This window comes from Mirounga leonina, unplaced genomic scaffold (assembly GCF_011800145.1).
Source record: "Mirounga leonina isolate KUSES-001 unplaced genomic scaffold, KU_Mleo_1.0 Mir_195, whole genome shotgun sequence".
NCBI classification, from domain to species: Eukaryota; Metazoa; Chordata; class Mammalia; order Carnivora; family Phocidae; genus Mirounga; species Mirounga leonina.
The window spans coordinates 7,242,370-7,265,422 of NW_023270490.1; positions in this window are offsets into that span (position 1 = coordinate 7,242,370).

Below are 23,053 nucleotides of genomic sequence, written 5' to 3' on the forward strand. Positions count from 1 at the left end.
TGATAGGCATTGGGGGCTGGGGGCGGGGGCGGCAGGGAGTGGTACTACCAATTTACATGTGAAAACAACTGGTTGGTCTGCATCTACCCTGTCCCCCTCAACCGGGAAGGCCCTGAAGCAAGGATTATAGTGTCCCCCCACACACACACCCCCACCCCCATGCATCCCACCTGAGCCCATGGGAGCCTGGCACACGGCAGGTGCTCAGTAAGTACCCATTGAGTGAATAGCAGTAAGCACAGCCAACACCTAAAGAACACCGTTGGCTGAGGACATACTGTGCAGGCGCCAGGCTGAGGTGTCTCCCAGACCCCTCACCCCAAGACCCTTCCTCTGGGATGCCATCTTTTCTCATGCAAGATGAAGAGAAAACATGCTCTCCATATCCAAGACCTGGGCAAGATAAGGTTCTCTCTGAATTCCCACAACCTCATTTAGGCTTATCTTTCCTGTAATCCATGCTGGGGAGGGGGTGTCCCTATTTTCCCTGCTTCCTTCCCCACAGGAGTGCCCAGCACTGCCCCAGGCCCTCAGGGAAGGCTTGCTTGATTACAGAACAAATGAATGAATGAATGCAAACACACAGGCAAGAAACATCTGGCTGGGAATACGTCAGATGCTGCTTTGAGAGCTGAGGACGCCAGCAAACTCTTCGAGAGTGTTTAGAGAAAGTCGGGTGGGAGCTAGCAGCCTGGCCCTGGGAGCCTGTCTGTCTGGTTTCACACCCCAGGCCTGCCACTTGTACTCATGTCTCGGAGATTTAAACTCTCTGAGCCTCAGTTCCCCCATCTGTATAATAGGAGCCTATTAGCGCCCATCTCCTAGGGTCGCTTGTCTCCCAGGGTTGCCAGGAGGATTTGTAAGTGAAATCAATTCATGTCAAGTGCTTTGCAAGGTGCCTGGGGCACAGAGAAAGCATTTGATCAATGTGTGTTACCATCTGGATGAAAAGGAAAATGGAAAGGAAAATACGTTAACAGGAAAGCCTTCTAAGTTAAAAGTAACAACACAATTCTTCATGATGGTCTGCTTTTGGGCCGAGCAGAGAAAGGCACATTTATCCTGACTATGAGAGATCCAGAGCAGGGGTGGGGGGTGAGAGCAGGAGAGCAGAGCGGGAGCCCAGTACTAGTGACGAAAGGGCAGTGCTTGCATTCTGATCCCCTCATTGTCCCCCAGCAGCCCTCCCGTGCCATCCAGGGCCCAGAAACCTCCTTGGGGCCTCTCTCAGTTCCCAGCAGCCAGCAGCCAGCGCCCCAGCCCCCACCCCAGTTGTGGTTCCCCTAGCTGGGCACCCAGCGCTGGACTCCCCGGCCGCCGTAACCGGATCTGCCCTAGTCTGCTCCACACCTGGGGCCAGCTCCGCCTGGCTGAAAGACAGCCTGGAAACGTGAGGGGTATCATTGTGTCTGGCCAGCCCAGCCGAGTGTCCACACCCCGCGCTCGCCAGCCTCCCAGCACCGGGCAAGGAGTTTTCATTTCATACATCATCAGTCACATCTTGCCGAAGCGATTTTGACCAAGTCAGCATGTGTCTCGAAGGCAATAAAAAAGAACGGAATCCTGCTGACGCTCACATTCAGCAGGAGGTAGGGAGCTCATCTTCACTGTGGTACCATCTGCCCTGGAGGAAGTTCAGCAGGCCGAGGGGCTCCCCGGGGGCACCCTCCCCAGCCAAGGCAGTCTGGGAGCTGTTCCCCCTGTCCACCCACCTGGCCAAGGCCTGATGACCTGGGCCTCAGACACCAGCAGGGAATAGGAGGCCAAGGGCCTCCTCATGCACAGGCTTTAAACTCCTCGAGTGCAAATCCTGTGTGTGTCCACTTACCCTGGAGAGGAAATTATTTTAGCACATCTGTAATGAAATGTTGCTTTCCATGCCAATCTTTCATTGCACTGGAGATACAGACTCAAACTTGCTTACTCTGGGGCTTTCTTTGCACAATTTTTTAAACAGAGGGGTAAAATGCTGAACAGCTTCTATCGGTCTTAAGTACATTCGGCAGTAGCCACAGTTGCAAATGGAAAACACAGACACGCACACACACTCCAGAGAAAGCTGATCTCTGGATCTCCCAAACAGCTAGGAGGAAGCTTCAGTTTTGTTTATTACTTGCATGGCTGTTATTTCTTCCTCAGTTGGAGGAGCTGCTGTTGAGCATTTACTATTCCCAGTTCAGCTTCGGAAGGAGCCCTTTCCTGCTTCCCAGACGTGAATAAGAGCAGCTGACGGGTTTGAAGCCAGGCACCTGCTATGCCCTACACTGCCTAAGCCCGCGTCACCCTCCAACGTGCAGGGGGCTGTTCTACTTCTCAGGCCGCAAAGTAAACCGAGATTCTGACAGCGACTTGCCCAATGTGATGGAGCCATTATCCGGAGCTACACTTGTCCACGCAGCCCAGGCTCTTAAACTTTACCTGGTGGTTTAGTGATCTGGGAGCAGATCGTTTTTCCCCCTTTGGTCCAAAAGCAACACTTCCCCATCCTGGTTGTGCACACGAATTCCCAGGGAGCTGTCAAGTAAAGGAGACCCCGCACGAGACAGACACAACATCAGGAGGCAGAGGACACAGGGCCCAGATATAACAGGGAGGGCTGGGGAGAGGGTGACCCGAAAACCACATTTCCATGGGGGCTGGGGGATGCCATCCAGGACTTAGATTCTAGGGGTGCCTGAGTGGCTCAGTCGGTTAAGTGTCCGATCCTTATAGACTCTTGATTTCAGCTCAGGTCATGATCTCAGGGTCGTGAGACGGAGCCCCTCGTCAGGCTCTGTGCTGGGCATCAAGCCTGCTTGGGATTCTCTCTCCCTCTCCCTCTGCTCCACCCCCACCCCCCCATCTAAAGAAAACAAACAAATAAACAAACACATTCTAAAAAAAGGAATTTTAGTCTAAGGTTACCACCTAGTTCTAATTTTTAAGAGAAGCCGAAAATCTGTTTGTGTCTGACAACTCTCCATGTGCATTGGCAACTAACTGAATTTGTTTAACGGTTAGACCAAAGAAAACCCATCTACCAGTCAGATTCTGGACTCCAGTGTGCCTCTGGCCTTATAAAGGGCTCTGCTGGGTTTGGAGGGTGTATCGGCCTCCCCACCCCCCAAACCGAAGGACCCTCAAGGTCTGTGCATTTCAAAGCAGCTCCATTTTATGCACTATTTGTGGAACATTCAGTGAGCGAGAGAGTTGGGAAAGACCTACCACCCTCCCCACCAGACCCTAACCTTCTCCAGAGTCCCTGTCCCACTGACAGTCTCTGTCCCACCGACTCCTGCTATTTGGCCCTGGTAACTGATCTTTCCATAAACTCACCCTCCCCCAGCTCAGAAAATTCACCCACAACATCAACATCCAGAATTCTTTCTTGAGGAGGTAGGGTCTTCATTGTCGTTGCTTCCAAGTGTCTCCTACCTCCACGCTGCACCTGGGACTTTGTGTCCAGGGACTGTCCCATCTTGGGAAGCAGAGCCTGCCCCCCGGCCAGGAGCTGCACAGCCCAGAGATGCGCTGTCCCAGCCTGCTTTGCAACCAGAGCATGTGACCAAGTCCCAGCCCGTCAGACGCAGTTAGTCTGCGCCTGAACCACTCTGCAAAGCCATTTGGATCCATGTTCCCAACTGCAGAGCCCCCCAACCTGGTTCTCTGGCCTTTCTGAAAGTTCTGTGAGCCCCCCAAGATCCTCTGGTGAACACCTTTCCTGTAGCAGTCAGCCCCAGATGGTTTCTGTTGCCTGCAGCTATGAACCCTGCAGGATGCAGCATCAGGGAGCTTGGAAGGGGCCATGGAGATCATGTCCATCCAAAGTTTACAGACCTTCCCCTTTTTTCAGCAGCTGAAACTTTTGATCAAGGACGCTTTTCACAGACGCTCAACGTAGAAAACAGAGCTTCTGTGGTTAAACCAAGCAAGAAAGGGAGCTAGAGTTGCTACATTTAACAAATAAAAATGTAGGATGCCCAGTTAGATCTGAATTTCAGATAAACAATGAATAATTTTTAGTCTAAGTATGTCCCATACTTTATTTGAGACACACTTATACTACAAATTTATCTCTTTGTTCTCTGAAAAGGATGTTTGATAGGGTAAGCCACGATGTACTGGGTTTCAGTCAGTTATAGCCAAAATCCTACAAATGTGTGGTTCATGTCCTTCAGCTTGAAGACAGAGAAATTGAGACCCAGAGAAACACTGTGGGGCCCAAAGTCTCCCAGTGAGTCAGGGCAGAGCTGTCATTCAAATTCGGGCTCCTGGCTCCCAGGGTCCTAGAAGCTCTTCACTCCCCCGCATCATGCATCTCTCCATCTCTGCTCCTTCTTCCTTCTCTTACTGTTCCTTCTTACTCTCTTACTTCTCTACTCTTACCTCCTCACTGTGTTCCTGCCCATTTAAAAGAAAAAAATTCTTCCTTCTACTTTGCAGTTTATCTTTATTGCCTCCCCCCTTGGTAAACCCTCACTGCAAAATAGGTTTAGTCCTGAATCGCGTAAAAAGATAATTTGGGAAAATGAACAGATTTGACCTCACCTTACATATGATGCAAAGAATAATGAGGGTCAGCACTGATGAATGACACAGCTATCTGGTGCTGGGCACATTGTAGATTATCTCAAATCTTCTAACAGCTCTGAAATTAGATGCTCTGTCTCCCATTTCACAGATGAAGATATCAAAGCACAGAAGTCAAAGAGCTTGGCCAGGACAAAAGGCAATGCCAGCATTCACACCCTGGGCAACCTGCTTCTGACTCCCTTGTTTCTTCCAGCCACACCTCTCCATAAAGCCAGCCACAACTTTTATTTCCATGGCTCACACGGTGACAGACCACTGAGTAAGGTTGCCAGATTTAGCAAATCAAAATATAGGACACCCAGCTAAATTTGAATTTCCGATAAACAGTGACTAATTTTTAAATATAAGTAGGTCCCAAATTGTGTGGGACATGCTTATGCATACTCACCACCCCCTGACATATATAGTTACGTGTCTATTGGTTTCTTGTCTCTCCCCCACAGGAAAGTGGGCAAGGATTTTGGTCTGACTCGTTCACTGCCCTAAACAGAGCCCAGAAAGGGTCTTGCATGTAGTAGATGCTCAAAAAATATTTGCCAAGTGAGTGAATGACCTCCCTGAGAGCACATCTTGGTTTCTGTCTGGAACATCGCCCGAGTCAGAATCAGGAGCTGGGACTGTCACTGATAACCCGCCACTGAGGCACTGAGTGATAGTGGGCATGCGCCTGAGGGGCTCATCATAGAGCCCAGTGTCACCAGGGAGATCAGGTGACAAAATGGCCTTGACAGATGGATCTAGACGGGAACGGCCATGTGTTCAGGTGTTCAGGCATGGCCAGGGAGAGGCTGAGAACAACAGCTGGGAAGGCTTCTCTGAAAGGTGATGTCGGGGAGCCAGGCATGTGATGCACAGGGAAAGGGTGCTCCCGGTAGGAGCAACTGTAAATGCAAAGACCCCGAGGTGACTCCCAAGAGCATCTGGGCTCCCTGACTTCAGGAACACCTTCTAACTCCAGCTTTTCCTGGGGCCCGATGGTTCCCTGTGCCCAGATCCCCAGACACCACCACATTCTAGAGGTGGCTTGCGTGGGTGCTTAATTCTTACAGCCAAAAGAAGTCAGCCCAAACCCCTAGCCTGGGCCCCTGTCCTGCAGCAGAGTCCAGACATGGGCATTGCTGCGTGCTCCTCCGCGGGTGGGCTGAAGCTCAGCATCCTCATCGGCCAGACCCGTCCCTGGCTGGCCGCCTCCGAAGAGCGCACTCCCAGGAAGCTATCTGCAGTTGCAAAACCAGGAAGCATGATGTTCCCAGACATCAAAGAGGTTGCAAAGATTGCAGTCACCTCAAACCCAGACCTCTTCCTGCAGCTGCTGTTTAGATACCAAGTCCGAGGATTTTTCTTCAGGGCTCCCATGAATGGGAGAAGCTGCCACCCCCACCCCCACCTCCCGGCTGTAATCTGTCCCATGTCCCTCCATGTCTCTGGCACGATGGCCCTGATTTTGTTTTTATGGGGTAATATTCTTTGATTCCCAAATGCCTTGTGGGAACTTGCTAGAGGTTGGGGGTAGGAACCAGAGAAACAAAAGGATGATTTACAGAGCTTCAAAAGCTTCATTATAACCAGAAAATTTAATTACAGACATTTGGTTGTTTCGTTTCCATTTTTGAAGGAGGAAAAAAAAAATCAGTTGAATATGGCCACACTGAGTCCCTCTTAGAGGTTAGTTCAAGGCATCTGTGACTTCTGCAATCCTTGTTGGCATCCAGCGATAAACAGGCTGAGAAGATAAAGCCATCCTGTGTTTAAAAAGGGGGTCTGTCTCTGAGGCAGAAATTTTATAGATAAAACAACGGAATGTGACTCACAGAGGTCATCTAGTGAAAATGGCCCTGTGTGGACACAGATCTCCTCACACAGGAGCTGAACCCTAAAACAGACAGGAAGCTTGCGGGGCAGGAGGAGCTAGATCATTCTCTGCATCTGGCTTTCGAGGAGCCACCTCCAAGCTCCATTTTCCAGATGAGTTTGATGTTGCGAATATCCCCTCCCCGCCGCTGCCATCTCCCCGCCTGCACCGCCTTTCCTCTCTCTGTCCATTCATCAAACGTGCGCACGCAGTGCATGGAAAAAGGACTTCCTGGTCGGGTCAGTTTAAGAAATGATGAGCTGGAGAAAGACAAACAGGTTTCTTCACTTCCGAGCTTCTCAGTCTGTAATTAGAGTACAGTGTTTCCCTGAGCTGTTTAAGTCAGGAGTGTATCCAGTGCCAGGGATAGGAGCGCAAGCCGAGGTGGTGCCTCTCAGAGGGAGAGGTCCCGTCCAGGCAGCGCTGGGTCCCGGGGGCACACAGGGCAACCTCTTCTTTGTGGCTCTCTTCTCTCCATCTCTCTAGCTCTTTTGATTCGGCATCTGTCTGAATGTTGCCTTCATTATTTCCCACCACGGACTGGCGTCCTCTGCACGGCAGGGGGACTCAGCCCCTGATTATTCCAGATGGACAGTGCTGGCTGGTGACCCTGGTGGAGAGGGAGAGCTTCTTGCTTCCAAAAAAAAAAAAAAAAAAGACATCCAGGTCTTGGGCCAGGAAATGGAGCACCTGAATTTCCCGGTCTAGGTCACCTGCCCACCCCAGAGTCAGGATGGAGGTCCAGGCACTGGGTCAGCCCCACCAGAGACGTATGCCATGGGGCAGAACCAAGAACGCCAGTGTTTAATTCAGTCTAGGCCTGAGCATCAGGGGGGCAATGGTGTAAGCCCCAGTCCAAGTCTGAAGGCCCAAGAGTCAGCAGGGTAGGTGTCCAAAGGCAGGAGGAGACGGATGTCCCAGCTCAGCCAGAGACAGCGAATTGGCCCTTCCTCCACATTTTCAACGTGTTCGGACCCTCAGTGGATTGGATGACGCCCATCCACATGGACGAGGACGGGCTTCTTTACTCCGTCTACCAATTCAAATGCTAATCCCTTCCAGAAACACCCTTCCAGACACACCCAGAAATAACATTCTACCAGCCATCTGGGCATCCCTTAGCCCAGGCAAAGTGACACCTAAAATTAACCAACACAGGGGGTAAGAAGGCTCCATCCCAAACTTCTACAGGCACGTGGTGGGTGAGTTTCGGAACCACTACCCAGGGGCGGGAGGATGAGTCCGAGGTCATCCGTGTCCTGGGGGGCAGGAGAACCACAGTCATGACAGTTTGAACACTATCTACCGTGAAGAAGAGCACGGAGGCACTGCTCTTCCTACTCCTTGACAGCTTCCCAAACGTTCGCTGGACTGGAGGGGTCAAGAGTCACTCACATCGCTTTCATGCCAGAACATGTCACCTGACCCCCGACCAACCCACTCAGGATGCCCGGGAGGGTCAGAGACGGCACGTCTGACTTTACCAACCCTGAATAATGACCACTTCGTAAGACTTCATCACGTGCCCAGCACTGGACGGGTGTTTGAGTTGGTAGGATTGCGCTAGGCTGTGTGTAACAGAAACCTGCCCATAACGGCTTAGCCAAAAAGGACATGTGGGTTTCGAACATAGGAAGGGTCTAGGTAGGAAGTCCAAGGCTGATGCCGCTTCCCTGTAAGGACCTTCCTCCTCCTGAGCGCCCTACTGTCCTTAGCTTGTGGTTTCCACCCTCGGGGTCACACGTTGCCCCGCTCCGGGCATCCCGTGAGTCTTCCAGAATGATGAAGGGAAGGAAGAGGGAAGACAAGGGAATGACACATCTCATCAGCCGGCACGGGGTCACACAGGCACGCTTAGCTGCAACAGAGGCTAACCCATGAGTATTTTTGGCTGGCACCATGTTGTTTTGGTAGAAAGGAAGGGGGAGAGAATGGGTCAGCAACCAGCAGCATCTGCCCCACACGCCACCAGCCTGACTTGGTTCACCCTCCTGACATCTTCTTGAGGTAGCGACTGTTTGCATCTAGGCGAGGAACTAGATCAGGGGTCTGCAGACTATGGCCCGTGTGCTGCATCCGGTCGCCTATTTTAGTTAAAGTTTTATTAACACAGCTACGGCCAAATGTTTACATCTTATCTAAGCCTGCTTTCATGTTTAACGGCAGAATTAAGTAGCTGTGACGGAGACTGTACATGCTGCAGAGTGGGAAATACTTACGATCTGATTCTTTACAGAAAACGTTGATGGACCCCTGCAAGAAACCCTGGTTACTCAAAGTGTGGGTGGGGGACCAGCAGCATTGGGAATACCAGGAACAGAATCTCGGGCCGGTGGAGACTAGAACCTGTGCTTACTCACTGTGTGAGCCTGCACGTTCCCGAGTCCCCATTTTCTCACCTGTAAAATGGACACAATCATCCCTCTCATCTCTCTCCCTCATGTCGCCTGGAGGAATCAGAGAGGCAGTCCATGGAAGTGCCTGGCGGATGATAATTACTTGAGAAATGGTAACAAGTTGCTGATGTTGGTCTTCGTGTCTCTCTCGCTTTTTTATTTTTTATTTTTTTATTGTTTTTTTTAATTTTTTTATTCTTATATTATCCCCATACATTGCATCATTAGTTTTAGATGTAGTGTTCCATGATTCTCTCGCTTTTTTTTAAAGGTCACTCTCATAATCCATAATCTCAGGAATTCCCTGGGGGATAAAGAAAGACAGGCTCCTGCAGGCTCCTGGTTGCTGGGCACCGGGAGGGAAACAGCCATGACACCCATCTGGTACCGAATTCTCTCTGGGGCTTTTATTCGACATCGCACAGGAATGTTTTGGTCCAACTGTTGCCCTCTAGTTCTCTGGCTAGTTCTTGCGTGTTTGCACAGGAGGGTCCTCCTCAGGCCTCAGCGGTCACGTTTTTCCCCAAGTTGAGTCCCAAACAGTAAGGTTGGTTCCTTTGACTCCTTTTGTTTCGATGTGCTCACGAGCCTGCATGAAAATGGTTGTGAGCTGCATCAGGCCCTGCATAGCAAGAAAAGCCGACAGCCAGATGGGCTCACCCTTCTGGAAATGTGGAGGAAGAGTCAACAGGTAAACGAGATGAGATTCTGAACCTAGTCATTCTTAGAAATTTCATCTTTGCCAATACATAAAATAATAGAGTTAAAAACTAATTTTAAAAACCCAAAAATTAAAAAAAAAATGTTTTTAAAGTCTCTTTTAGGTGGTCCATTCCGAAGAATAGGTGGCATTGAACTTTGATAACCCTGAAAGCTGGCCACTAAAGTTCGCATCCCCCCACGACGCACAAAAAGTTCCACTTTGGGGCAATTCTCCCTGTTTCCGGAAGATTCTGGAGGTTTACCACAAAGGCCCCTGCCTGTTTGGAGCTTCTCAGCAGCAGAAAATTACTAACCACAAAAGCTTTCAGGACAGGCATTTAAAATCAACCCAAAGACACTCTTCTTTCACGGGCTTCTGCCTCCAGACAATTTTTCACAGTCCAATCCCACACCGTTCCTCGCAGACAGGATCAGCATCCAAACCAAGGATTCTTTTAAGAATTCTGTATGCATTAATATGATCACCTTGAACTTGTGCAGGACGAAGAGCTCCAGTTAGCAGGGGGCTTTCGAAGGCTTTTAATAGGAAACATTTGTGCCAAATATAAAGGCTTCTCCTTGTGTTTTGCTTTAGCTGTAAATTATCTCCTCCAAGGATCCATCCAGAAATCTCTGCAGAGGGTGAACTCTGCAGCATGGCTGGATCCAGATTTGTTGCTTGGTGCAGATAGATTTTCAGCTGCTGCATCCAAACCGCAACTGGGGGGACAATAAGAACAGAACTCCTTTTGTTCTGATTAAACTGTTTTTAATGGTCCCTTCTAGTCTGGGCCTTAGTGGACGTCTCAACAAGGCCCCTCATTGAGACGCCCTTGAAAGAGGCAAGTGGAGCAGAGCACAAGGGAGCCCTCGGGAGGGGCTGGACGCCCTTTGCTCAGCCTTGGTGGTCCTGCCACAAAGGAAAATGGGGCTATTTTATGTGTTGTCTAAGATGGAAAAGGGGAGGGGTGGCAAGAGAAGGACACGCCCACAAATTTCCATAATTAGTGCTTGCAAAGTGTTAGGGTTCACACACACACACACACACACACACACGGTGACATCAAAAGTCATCCTGGAGGGACAGGGGTTCCCAAAAGCTGAAACCCCAGAAGCTGGTGGAGCAAATCCACTAAATGGAATAGCACGTGCTCCCCTGGGCTGAGAACTCGGGCTGTATTAAGAGAGCCACGTTTCTGACCACTTTGCTTTTCATCGGGAGGCCTGCGGAGTCCCTTTGGTTCATGCAGGATCCAGAATACAGAAGAGAAGAAATACACCAACCGCTCCCACGGCACAAGATGTGTCCCACGCAACACCTCTGTCAAAACCCAAGGTCCACACTGTCCATCCTCTGAGGGTCTCCCAGGTGGCACCTGCAGGATATGGTCTAGGTAAGAACAGGGACCAAAGAGAGGAGGCAAAGAAAGCTGTGATTTATCCCTCGGAGAAAGTTTCCCCACTTTGAACGGTACACGTGCAGGCGAGATTTTAAATGTGTTTACGTGCTCTTTTCTTTCCTAAAGACCACACTTTGGTTCCCCACGTTAGTGATCAGTGATTCTCAGCCAGGTAGAGTTCTGCCCACCCCACACCCAGGGGTCATGTGTTAATGTCTGGGGACATTTTTAGTTTTCACAGCTTGGGGAGAGTATTACCGGCATCCAGTAGGTGGAGGCCAGGGATGCTAATCAATATCCTACCTTGTCCAGGACAGTTTCCCATGACGGAGACAGATCCGAACTGAATGTCCATAATGCCGAAGCTGAGAAACCCAGGGCTAGAAGAAAGTGACCCAGACCCCAGTCAAGCCCCCACCCCTGTCACCAAGGTTGGAAGGATCCAGATCCTCATTTAGTTGAAGGTTAGGAAAGATCGAATTGCTTTCTGCCCGGTGGAGGCACAATTTCTCCCAAATGCGTTAGAACAACAACAGGGACTATAGCTCTTTGAAGCAAGGGCTTGGAGGTTAGTCTTTATTTGGCACTAAATCATCTTAAATTGCATGGGGAGATGGACTACAATTCAAGTTATATTACTAATCAATCTTTCAGTGGAATAAATCATGTGGAATGATATTCTATTAAATCTGTAAGTAATTAAAGGTCATGCGGACTTCACGGGGAAAATTCCGGACTTTCATCAAGTTTCCCTCATGCTCACCACCCCCCTCAAAAAAAAAAAAAAAAACCACACCTGCTTCTATCACAGGGGACTGTATGGAGGTAGAACATGCTTATTATTTGACATAGTGATTTATTAATCACGCCTATTTTTCCACAGGAAGTAATGGGAAGGGGCTAATACCAGAGAACTTAGAACAGAGAACTGGATGCAACTTAGGGTCCCCATCGCAGGGTTTGCATCTTGGCTTTGCCAGCTGTGAACTTGGGCAACCTACCTCCTCCCACCAAACCTTGGGTTGTCTCATCTGTAAAAGGGGGAAAAAATAGTTCCTTCCTGGGTGCCTGGGTGGCTCAGATGGTTAAGCGTCTGCCTTTGGCTCAGGTCATGATCCCAGACTCCTGGGATCGAGTCCCACATCGGGCTCCCTGCTCAGCAGGGAGCCTGCTTCTCCCTCTGCCTCTCTCTCTCTCTGTCTCTTATGATTAAATAAATAAAATCTTTAAAAAAAAAACAGTTCCTTCCTTGTAGGGTTTCACCAAGATGGAATGAGATCATGGATTATAAATGCTCAGCACCCTCCCTGGACCCAGGAGGCGTTGGCTATCTTTTTCCCTCTGCAAGAAGCCTGGAGTAGCGAGGTCCCCCTGCCGCGTGTTCTTGGGGCACCCTGCTTCTCTGTACCCACGGAATTATATGGGCTCTCAGGACATTTGTGATTGGAGTCTGCCCTTCCCTCGAGGATGGGGGCTCCCTGGGCACACAGCAGGCTGCAGCGTCTGGCACAGGCACACAGTAAGAGCTCAATAAATGCTTGTGAGATGAATGAATGATGAAGAGAGTATTTGACCAATGTCAAGAGCCTAGATTTCTAGTCCTTTATCCACAACGCAGTAGCAGTGGACCTGGAGTAAGAAAAACAACAGCCTCCTCTTTTCTCCTGCATGTCTGGGCCATCAGCAGGTCCTTTTGCTTCCACCGTCAAGCTAGATTCAGATTCTACCCACATGTCCCACCTGCAGCCGGATCCAGGCCACCACCACCTCTGCTTGGACCGTGGCTGTGGCCTCCCCCTGGCCTCCCCCAGAGCCTCGCAGTCCACAGCTACCCTACCTTCCAGCTGCCTTTACCACACTCGCTCTATTCCAGATGTTCCAACCACCCAGCCTCCTCCTCAAATGTCACCACCCAGACCACCCTATCAGAATAGTCCCTTCTGCTCTGCAGCACCACACATTAAGATCACTGTCCCCAAGCTGGGCACTCTCAAAATCCATTTTAGTCAAGTTCTCCAGGAAGCAGGCGATACTGATCTACAAACTGAGACTCCTTCACAACTACATCCCCTGGTTTCAATATTTTCTTTGTTTTTCCCTGCTCTCACATGGACTGCCTTCTTGGTGACCAGCGGTTTCGGGGTGCTATTTTTCCCTTTATGGGTACTTTTGAAGCTAATGGCCAACCTCCGACTGCCTGAAATCTGAGCTTTGTCTAGCGTCAAGGTACAACCCAGCATTCTCTTTTAACTTCATTTTACCTATTACAGATAACAATAACCAAGGAATGACATATTTTGCTTTTTTTCTTATTAGTTTGCCTTTCCTTATGTATCCTGTGATCCAACTCTCCCAAAGTTGGATCCAACTCTGAATTCTGTTTCCTAACCTGTATCTTTAGTAACTGATTACGGTACAGCTGCTGCTTTGTATGGTGGATGACCATGCGGCCATCATCCCCTGCCTTCCACGTTCTCTTTTCAAATCACATGTTCTCATGAAACAGGGTGAAGCTAACAAATCCCACTTCTGACACCAACTGTGATCTATTTCTCCTCCAAATGTGTGTTTCTTCCTACCCCAACCACTACTCCAGTTCTCTGGACACCAACTGGATGTCCTGTAATTCAGTTCAACTCTGACATTACCTAGAGTTAGCATAGACCCCACAGGTTAAGGGTTTGGTCCCAAAGGACTATGTCAACATCAGGTGCCAAGTCCTGGGACTCCCATACTTCTGACCGACCAGTTATAAACTGGGGGGCGGAGGCATGACATCCCTCCACAGGTTTAGTAATTTGCTATAATCACTTACAGAACTCAAGGAAATACTACTTATATTTACTAGTATATTATAAAGGATATTATAAAGAATACAAATGATCAGCCAGATGAAGAGGTATATAGCAGTGGAAGCATCCCAAACCCAGGAGCTTCTGTTCTTGTGGAATTGGGGTGCATAATGTTTGCACACATGGAAGTGTTCACCAACCCAAGAAGCTCCCTTCGTCATTTAGGGTTTTGTATGGGGGTTTCATCACATAGGTATGACCAATTTTAATTATTAACTCAGTCTCTTACCCCTCTCCCCACCACTCGGATTGGGGGATGGGGCTGAAAGTTCCAAGTTTCTAAACAAGATTTGGTCTTTCTGGTGACCAGGCCCCATCATGAAGCTATTTAGGGATCTGCCAGGAGTTGCCTCATTAGAACAAAAGACGTTCCTCTCACTCATTAAAATCCAAAGGATTTAGGAGCTCTGTATCAGGAACCAGAGCTAAAGACCAAACATTAAAACAAAAGATGCTCCTGTCACCCCTGTTACTCAGGAAATCCAAAAGGATTTAAGATCTCTGTGCCAGGAACTGGGGATGAAGACCAAATATGTATTTTCCATTATAGCACAGCCTCCCCTCACTCACCTCTTATCTCACTCACACTCACCTCCTATCTTCACGTTACTACCATTATCTATAATATGTTTTATCTATCTGCTATGTGTTGTCTTTCTGTCTTCATGGGACTGGCAAGTTTATCTTCCTTATCACTGTATTCCTAATGCCTAGAATAGTGCCTGGCCCATTTAAAAAAATCTCAACTAATATTTCTTGAATGAATGAACAGATTGATTTAAAATGATTGATGAGTGGTGAAGAGCTTGGGTTCTAAATTCAGACTGCCTGGGTTCGCATCCTGGCCACTATCCATCCTAGGTGAATGTCCTGGGGTATGTGATTTTGGCCATATGAGCCTCAGTTTCCTTATCCAGGAAACAAAGAATAGCTATATCCATCCTTGGGGTTGTTGCAAGGATAAAGTGATGTCCATGTGATGTGCCAACTTAGCCCAGTGCTTGCACCTCACAGACGTTGAGTGACTACTTGTAGGATGAGCTCACCCCCTGCATTAGTACAATGTGTACCCACTCAAAACACCCTCACACTCTTCCCTTTTAACTGGTTCAGGTACAGCCATATGGAATTACCGATGTTTGGCCATTTTCGACCTACAAAAACAGCAGTTTCATAGGGTTTGGTCTAAATAGGTAGGCAGAACCACTATTACTGATCCTGTTTTGCACATAAGTAAAATCACAGTCAGGCAAAAGCCAGGAACCTTTCCCCAGACCACACAACTGGGAAACACTGGAACCAGTCTGAGTCCAGAACTTCTGCTCAGTGTTCTAGCTGGGACCCCTCCAGTCTTCAGAAGCTGGTACATGATGCCAAGAGAACTTCAGGATCCCTTTGTCCTCCCCTGGTTGCAGGAAGGAGGTGCCATTTAGGAGTGGGGGCAACAGGGGGAGGGCCGTGGCAGGAACCACTTTCCAGCTGAGCAGGAAATGAGCTCATTCTGTGATAAGAAGAGTTGTTCCTACCCAGCCCGTAGAAGAGCCCCATCCCTTGAGAGTTTCACCAGCTCTCCTTCCTCCCCTCCCCCTTCCTCCTCCCTCCTTCCTTCCTCCCTTCCTTCCTTCCTTCCCTCCCTCCCTCCCTCCCTCCTTCCTTCTTCCTTCCTTCTCTCTTCTTTCTTCATTTTTTAATTAAACAATGACAGGATTCCTTTCTAGTGGTTTCATAGGCGTGAAATCTCTTAGCAACCTTAATTATTTTCAACTTAATAACTTCCTGGGATGGGGGGGAGCGGCCGAGCCCCCAGTGGGTGAAATGCCTTGCTGGTTAAGCTGCTCAGAAGCAGGCTCTGGAGCAAATGAAGCGTTTGACCAAATACTTCTCATATTTTCCCTCTCCCTGGTAAGCGCTTTTGTTTGGAGTGAACCTTTTTTTCTCCCCCTGATAAACATGAGTGACTACAGTTGACTGCAATTTTTTCAGCTGGCTATAGCTTCAAAGGTTTGCGGGTTTTGAATTCCAGGCTTTTAAATTACGTTTTTTTTTTTTCTTTCTTTCTCAGACACACCTATAGCAGATAGTAGAAATATGAACTTGATCTTCAAATAAAAGAGAGAAAGGGAGGTGTGCTGTTGGCAGCAGTTTTCAGTGTGGTCAGGTCGGCGTGGACAGTTTCCAGTGGTGGAGAAACCCCATAGATCATTGCAACCCCGAGCAATGACAAGGGGACCTGCGTTGCCAGACCCCAGCCCACTGGGGCCAGATAAGCACAGGAAACAAGTACCGAGCCCTGACCATGAATGCTTGGTGGAGATATAAAGTCACTGAGCCTCAAACCGCCCTAGGAGGTGGGTGCCAGGATCACTGAGGGAGAAGCTGAGGCACAGAGAGGTTAAGCAACTGATCCCGGGTCACACAGCTCCATAATGAAGCTGAACCCAAACATGATTTGCCTTCAATGCCGCCTGCCTCCCCAAAGTTACTCCTTGTACCAAAGGACAAGCACTCGATGAGCAAGCACCTATAAATCAAGACTAATAAAATACCTACTTTGAAGTGCTACCATGGTGATTGAATGAGATAAAGGGCATGAGAGATTCTGGTACGTGATTCCTTAAGAAACATTCACCCATTTCCTGCCTCTCCCAGCTGGCAAGACACATTTGTGAATACCAAAGACAAAGATTCAGACAGATTAGGGTTCAATTTGAGCACTCATCACTTAGTGGCCATGTGATCTTGGGTGAGTCACTTAACCCTTGCTGGGCCTCAACCTTCCTCACCTGGAAAATGGAGCTAAAGATAGTGCGTACCGCAAGGGTAGGTGAGGGTACAGGGAGAAAGACGCGGGAGTACTGCATGAACGTCATCTGTGGGTTTAGAAGACTGTAACGAGCTGGTGACCTGCAGAGCGTGGCTTATCCTGGAGAGCACTGGTGTCTCTGGGGAGGCGGGAATTCTGTGATGCAGACTGAAAGGAGCCCCAGAGTGACTTTCCCAGCATTTGCTTTGTGTCACGGGCTGTGCTAAGCTCCGCCCAGGAACCAACCCTGGAATTTTCCTCTAATTCTCACGTCACCCTCGCAAAGACCCCAGGGAACTAGGTCCAGGGATGAGCAGACAAGGAAACTGAGGCTCGAAGAGCAGTCACTTCCTCAAGGTCATATACGCAGGGGCGTGGCAGGATGAGACTCTCAACCCGGCCCCTTCCCAGCCCCAGCTCCCCATCACTCTGCTGTGGTCCTGATCTGCCACATTTCCACTCATCAAATGTTCAGTGTCCACTATTCTACGTTGGCTGCCGAGCAACCTAAGACCCTGTTCGGGCAGCACCATCGCGACATCCTTAGCTGGTTAGAAACGATTCGAGAAGAAGACAACGACTTCGGGGAAACCGCAGGGATGCTCTCATGGCTAGTCCCTAACCGTACGGGGTCAGGGTTCCTAAAAAAACCCAAATCCCACAAAGCAGCCAGGCTGCAACCTGTACAAATACGTCCCCACCCGCCACCCCCAGCAGGAAGAAGCAAATCCCCAAATTCTTTCAGCCCCCCAAGCGTGCTGGTCTGGTGGGATCTTCCCACGTCCTCGGGGGTGTCCAGAGACCAGGCAAGTCTTTGCCATGTGTATGAATCATTTTAATAGGGTGTCTTAACAGAAACATTTATCACCTTCTGTGCAACAAGACTTTTCTTTTTTGTTTGATTTAAATGGTTAAGTAGGTAATAAATGCCTATCAGCTTCCCCACTGTAGGCTGGTAATCCCTCCAAACCGTCAATCATCCCAAAGATTATTATGGTCCTGATAAATTAACACTTGGAGGCAATTGGTAAGCCAGGGCTTTGGGGCTGTCTGTCCCACAGGAGCAAGGAAGAAAAAGCTGGGTTTTCTATGAGACATTAATCCGCGGACCAGTGAGGGTCTTACTAGAGGAGGCCCCCACTTCTGCCCATCGAGGCTGCAATGCCAACCCAGATGGTTGTTTCTCTCCCTGAAAGCCCCCACCCCCTTCTGTCTGGTACAAAATGTCCTACTATGTGCCGGGCACTTTGCTAGGCCTGGGGCAACTGAAGAGAAGGAATCAGATGACACGTCCTCACAGAGCAAACCCGAAGGCGGCTGGGAGGTGGGCAGGGATGCCCAGTGTCCCGACGCACTGCTTGGCCGCCCTGAGGCTTCACCAGGATGGAACTGGGCAGTGACTGGCTCAGCTGTGCTCCTTGGGGAGCTGAGGTTCATCTGAGAGGCTGGGCTTGCTCTGAGCCATGGCACCCCCTTCTCTGTGGGGTGTGGGAGGGGCTTGCATTCATTTCCTCGGGCTACTCTAGCAAAGTACCAACAGGTTAGATGGCTTAACACGACAGGAATTTATTATCTCACAGTGCTGGGGCTGGAAGTCTAAAATTGAGGTGTGGGCAGGGCTGTGCTCTCCCCAAAAGCCTTTAGGGGAGGATCCTTCATCCCCCCTTCCCGCTTCTGGTGGCCCCAGGTGTTCCCTGGCTTGTAGCTAGCTGCCTCCCTCCAATCTCTGCCTCCACTTTCATGCCATCCAGCCACACATCTGTGTCTGAATGTCCCCTCTCCTTTTAAGGTCACGGAGCTAGAATCGGACACCCTACTCTGATATGACTTCATCTTATGACCTCAACTAACTACATCCGCATCGATCCTATTTCCAACTGAGGTCACACACAGACATCCAGGGGGTAGGAGTTCAACATCTCTTCTGCGGCCGAGGGGGCGGGGGGGCAAAATTCAAGCCCTAACAGGGGCTGCAGGAGAGATCAGGAGGGCACGGTGGGGCTCAGCCCTTTTGTGGCTCACACACTGTCCCTCACCTCCTGCCTCACCTCTGTGGCACCAGGCCTGCCACTGACCCTCCTCCTCCCCAGGGTCCTCCTTCAGCTTCTTCGACTCCGGGGCCAGGCTGTGTGTTAAGCTTTGTGATGTTCTGGCTGCCGCAGGACACCCTTGTCCCCCTCCGCACACCCCCGCCCGGTCGGAGGGAACAAGAACCGGGGAACCAAGGAACTGGAGGGAGCCGGCTCCAGTCCATCCTCGGGGGCTCCCGCTCATGCTTGCAGTTCCAGCATGTTCCAGATGTCCCCCGCTTCCCATCCACCTTCGCTTCCTGTCTGTCCTCCAGCATCCGTCCAGGCTGTCTGGGGTGCCCCTCCGGCGCCCTGCTCTCCTCTCCAACAGCCCGAGGCCCCCGCACCTGCTCTCCTCCTGCCGTCACTTCTCTGCCTGCAGGTACAGGGAGCAGGATGCCCCCAGTTGTTGTCATGCCCATGGCCTGGAGCCAGTAAGCCCAGCCCCTGCTTCCAGGCAGGCCAGGCTTTGAGTGTCCTTCACACTCCAGAACCTTCCGTGGGATTGGGCCCAGCCGGGCACTGTGCCTGAAACCACCCCCAAGTTGGGCTCCTTCCCTCCCCTGTCTGGCTGCCCCTGGGCACACGTCCTCAGTAAATCACTGCACCTGAATCAGGGCCTCAGGGGCTATTTCAGGGGGACTCAGCTAATGCAGAGACTTTGAGCAACACAGTTTCAAGCAGTGGGTTAGGGGTCAATCTGACTGTGTGCAAGTTCTGAGAAGCCAAAAGCAGGGGTATTGGAGAGTCCATATGCGTGTATTTTGAGTGGCTTTCCCGTCAGTCCACGCATTGGATGAGTGGGGGCACACGGGGCTGGAGGAGAGACAAAGGACAGACCTTGAGCCACAGGATAAGGAGGTCCCGCCGTGCAGGACGTGCGGGGCCTGCAATCAAGTCCATGAGGACCGTCGGGATGAAAGGGCCCCTCTTCTTGTGAACGTTTTGTTTTGGAAGTAATTTTAGCCTTGCAGCAAAATTGCAGAAACAGTACAGAAGGCTCCTGTGCCCCCCTCGGCCCGCTTGCCCTGCATTTAGCAGTTCACATAATGCTGGTACAGGGGCGTCTTTTACTAACTCAGACTAGAGACCCAGGGCTAGCAGCTGCTCTCCCCCCGGGGTGAGTGCGGGAGGCAGGGGCATGATGCTGCAGGAAGGGGGGACCTGACCTTATCCTCAGGGCACACGTATTCCAGGAAGAAGGAACAGCTTGTGCTGAGGTTCGGAGTAGAAAGCACCAGGCCCGTGGGTGCAGCAGGTGGGACGTGTGGGAACACATTGGGGGCATGCGCCAGAGAGAGCTGCCAGCCCTGGGTCTACCATGCTGAGCACTTTGGAGCTTGATGTGCAAACGGGGGATCCCTGGCCACTTCTTAGGGACCCCCCCAGCCCCAGAGTTTGCTGTCTTCACACCAAGAGAGTGCAAAGGGAGTGGGTAGGGAGTGGATGAGGACAGAGCCAAAGGCGAGACACGGAGAAGCCAGACGTACAGGACCCATCCCCTGGGATGGGCTCACATTCTGGCTGTGGCAGCCTTAGGCCTTGTCACCTGAGGGCTTTTGCAGGCCACTCAGGGTCTCACGTCATCCCCCCCCCCCTCCAAGTAATGCCCAGGTCTGGCACCTTCCTCCAGTCCACCCACCCCAACTCCTTCGAAGTGGCCAGGAAGCTGCCCCTCTCCCCCTCATTCCTGGCCCACTCCCTTCTTTCCCCGGTTCCTGAGGGAGCTTTGTCTCCACATTCACGCTGGGCTGCCCCCACCACCAGCCTGGGGCTATCTTCCTTCAGAAATAAGTCTGTCTCCTTCCTGATAAGGCCTTAGGGGAAGTTTGGGCATCCAGGAGGCAAGGTGCTGATCTAATTAGCTGAGTAAAGCAATCAGCACTAAGGTGTGAGTGACAGATAGGCCTCACCTGGAGGTGGATGTTTGCAGGGCCACAAAGGAGAATGGGTGAGTCCTGACAGCGAATGGAGAGGGGCACACAGGTGGCTGCCCCGGGAGTGCTAGGAACTCCCAAAAGGGCTCACCTGCCTGTTACCTGGAAGTGCAAACGCCCTCCTGTCTTGCTTCCTCACCTTTGCAGGGATTCTGCGCCCCTGCCCTCCTCCCCGCTAAGGGCTATTACAGCCTTGCCCAGGAAGAGTCTTGTCCTTCCGTGGGTGGAACCTGCCCAGCTCTGTGCCCAAATCATCCCCTGCTGTCCCCATAGACCTCCAAGGGCACTGTCACCGCCATCCATCAATGACACCAAACCCACTACTGACAAAGGCAAGGAATGACTGGGGAGAGGGATCATCCGAGGGGCCAGGAACCCCTTGGGTGGCCATGCGCTTCTTAAGACCATTTTCATGTAAATGTTCTTTTATTTAAAAATTAAACAGATGTCATAATCCCGAATCCCCTTGTACGAGCTGGGTGATATTAAGCAACAACCATTTGGCCTCTGTGCCTTGGTTTCCCCATCAGTGAAGGGAGGTGGTTGTGATGATTACAATGGGATGATGCATAAAGCATTTTGGAAGTGCTCCATAAATGTGGGCTATGGTCCTCCATGACCTGCTTTCGTTGGAGAGTAGGGAAAAAGGGTCAGTTGGCAGGAGAATACTTGGATATGATCTTTCTGGGGGTCAATGATGGAATATGGGTCAAGATTTAAAACACACTTCTTACCAGCTGTGATTGCAATTACTTCACTTATCTGTGCCTCAGTTTCCAGACCTGTAAACAGGGCTAAAAGTGACTGTTGCACTGATCTCTGTAAGGATTAAATTAAATTAATACACAGAAAGCGTTAAATCATGCCTAGGTCCTATTAGGAGCTTGATTCATATTATATTCATTGACCCATTGATTCTGCTTTTCCAGTCTGAATTCCAACTTTCAGTTTTGGGATTCCTCCAGTGCCTTCCAATATGGACATAAGGCTGTTCATTGCAGCAGGGTTTGTAATAGCAAAGAATTAGAAGCCACTCGATATCTACCCGTAGCGGAGGGAATGATATACTACAGATTGTCCCTACAACGGACTCTTCACAGCTGTTAAAAATGAAGGACTTGATTTGGAACAATGTCTAAGATGTGCCTAAAAGAGTGCCCGGGTGGCTCAGTCGGTTAAGCGTCTGCCTTCTGCTCAGTTCATGATCCCGGGGTCCTGGGATTGAGCCGTGCATTGGGATCCCTGTTCTGCGGGGTGTTTGCTTCTCCCTCTCCCTCTGCCCCTCCCCCCTGCCCTCTCTCCCTCTCTCAAATAAATAAATAAATAAAAATCTTTAAAAAAAATAAGATGTGCCTAAAGGTAAAAAAAAAAAAAAAAGGTGATTAAAATAATATGCACAGTGTTACCCATGTTTGTTCAATAAATATTGTCAGGATACACAAAAAATCCTAAAGAATTTTTCACGAACTGCTCGTTTCTGGGGAAAGGGATTTACTTTGGCATTCAGGTTTCAATATTTTAAAAATGAGACTATATGGCTTGTGTAATCTAAAAATAACAATATAACAATAAAGATACATTGAAATGAAAACGGCTATAATTGCATGCCCCAGGGGAGGACAGAGATTGAGCTCCTGAGAGGCGGGTGGGAACCAACCATGGGATAGTCTGACTCTGGAAAGGAGCAGAGCCCGGCTCCGGGGGTCACATTCCACTGCAGTGACCTGGAAAGGGCTGTCCCGTACTTTGCAGAAGTGCACCGAGTGTGACTTTGACGTAGGTGATCTGGGAGCGTGGCTGGGAGATGTTTTGCTGTTCAGAGGCAGGTGCAGGCGAGCAAGGAAAGGGACATGCGGTGCCCTGCGTCTGTCCACTCTGGCTACCCAGAGAGACTCACTGGCTGCCCAGACCAGGGAGACTGTGCTGGGAGCTGGCCGACGGACCCCCACCCCCACCCCGACCTTGGAATGCAGCCACTTGAGGGTGGGAGAGGAAAGAGCAGATGGGGGTACAGAGGACCAAGGTGGTCAAATCCTCTCCTTCCCATCTCCCTGGGACACACCTGCTCTCTCACCCATTCCGCATCCCTGAGATGACACACAGCTGTCTCGGGCATGAGCACAACCTGAGCCAATGTAATCGAGGGCTTTCTATGAGCAGGCACTGGGCACTCAGCATTACGCTCACTTTATTTCATCTCCAAACAACCTGGGGTTAGACTATTATCCCCCTTTATACAGTCAAGATCCTGAAGCTCAGAGCTTTTTAAAATAATTTATGCCAAGTCACACAAATCACAAGCGGTGGAATTTACACCTTTGTAACGTGCACATCTTTTTATACAAGCTACTGTTTTTGCAAAACATAAAAGCTGAAATTTCAGCTCATGATGTGTCGAAGCCATCACAACACAAAACAATAAATAAACCACCAATATCCAAGAACGTCATTGCTGGCAAGCTCTTGAGAG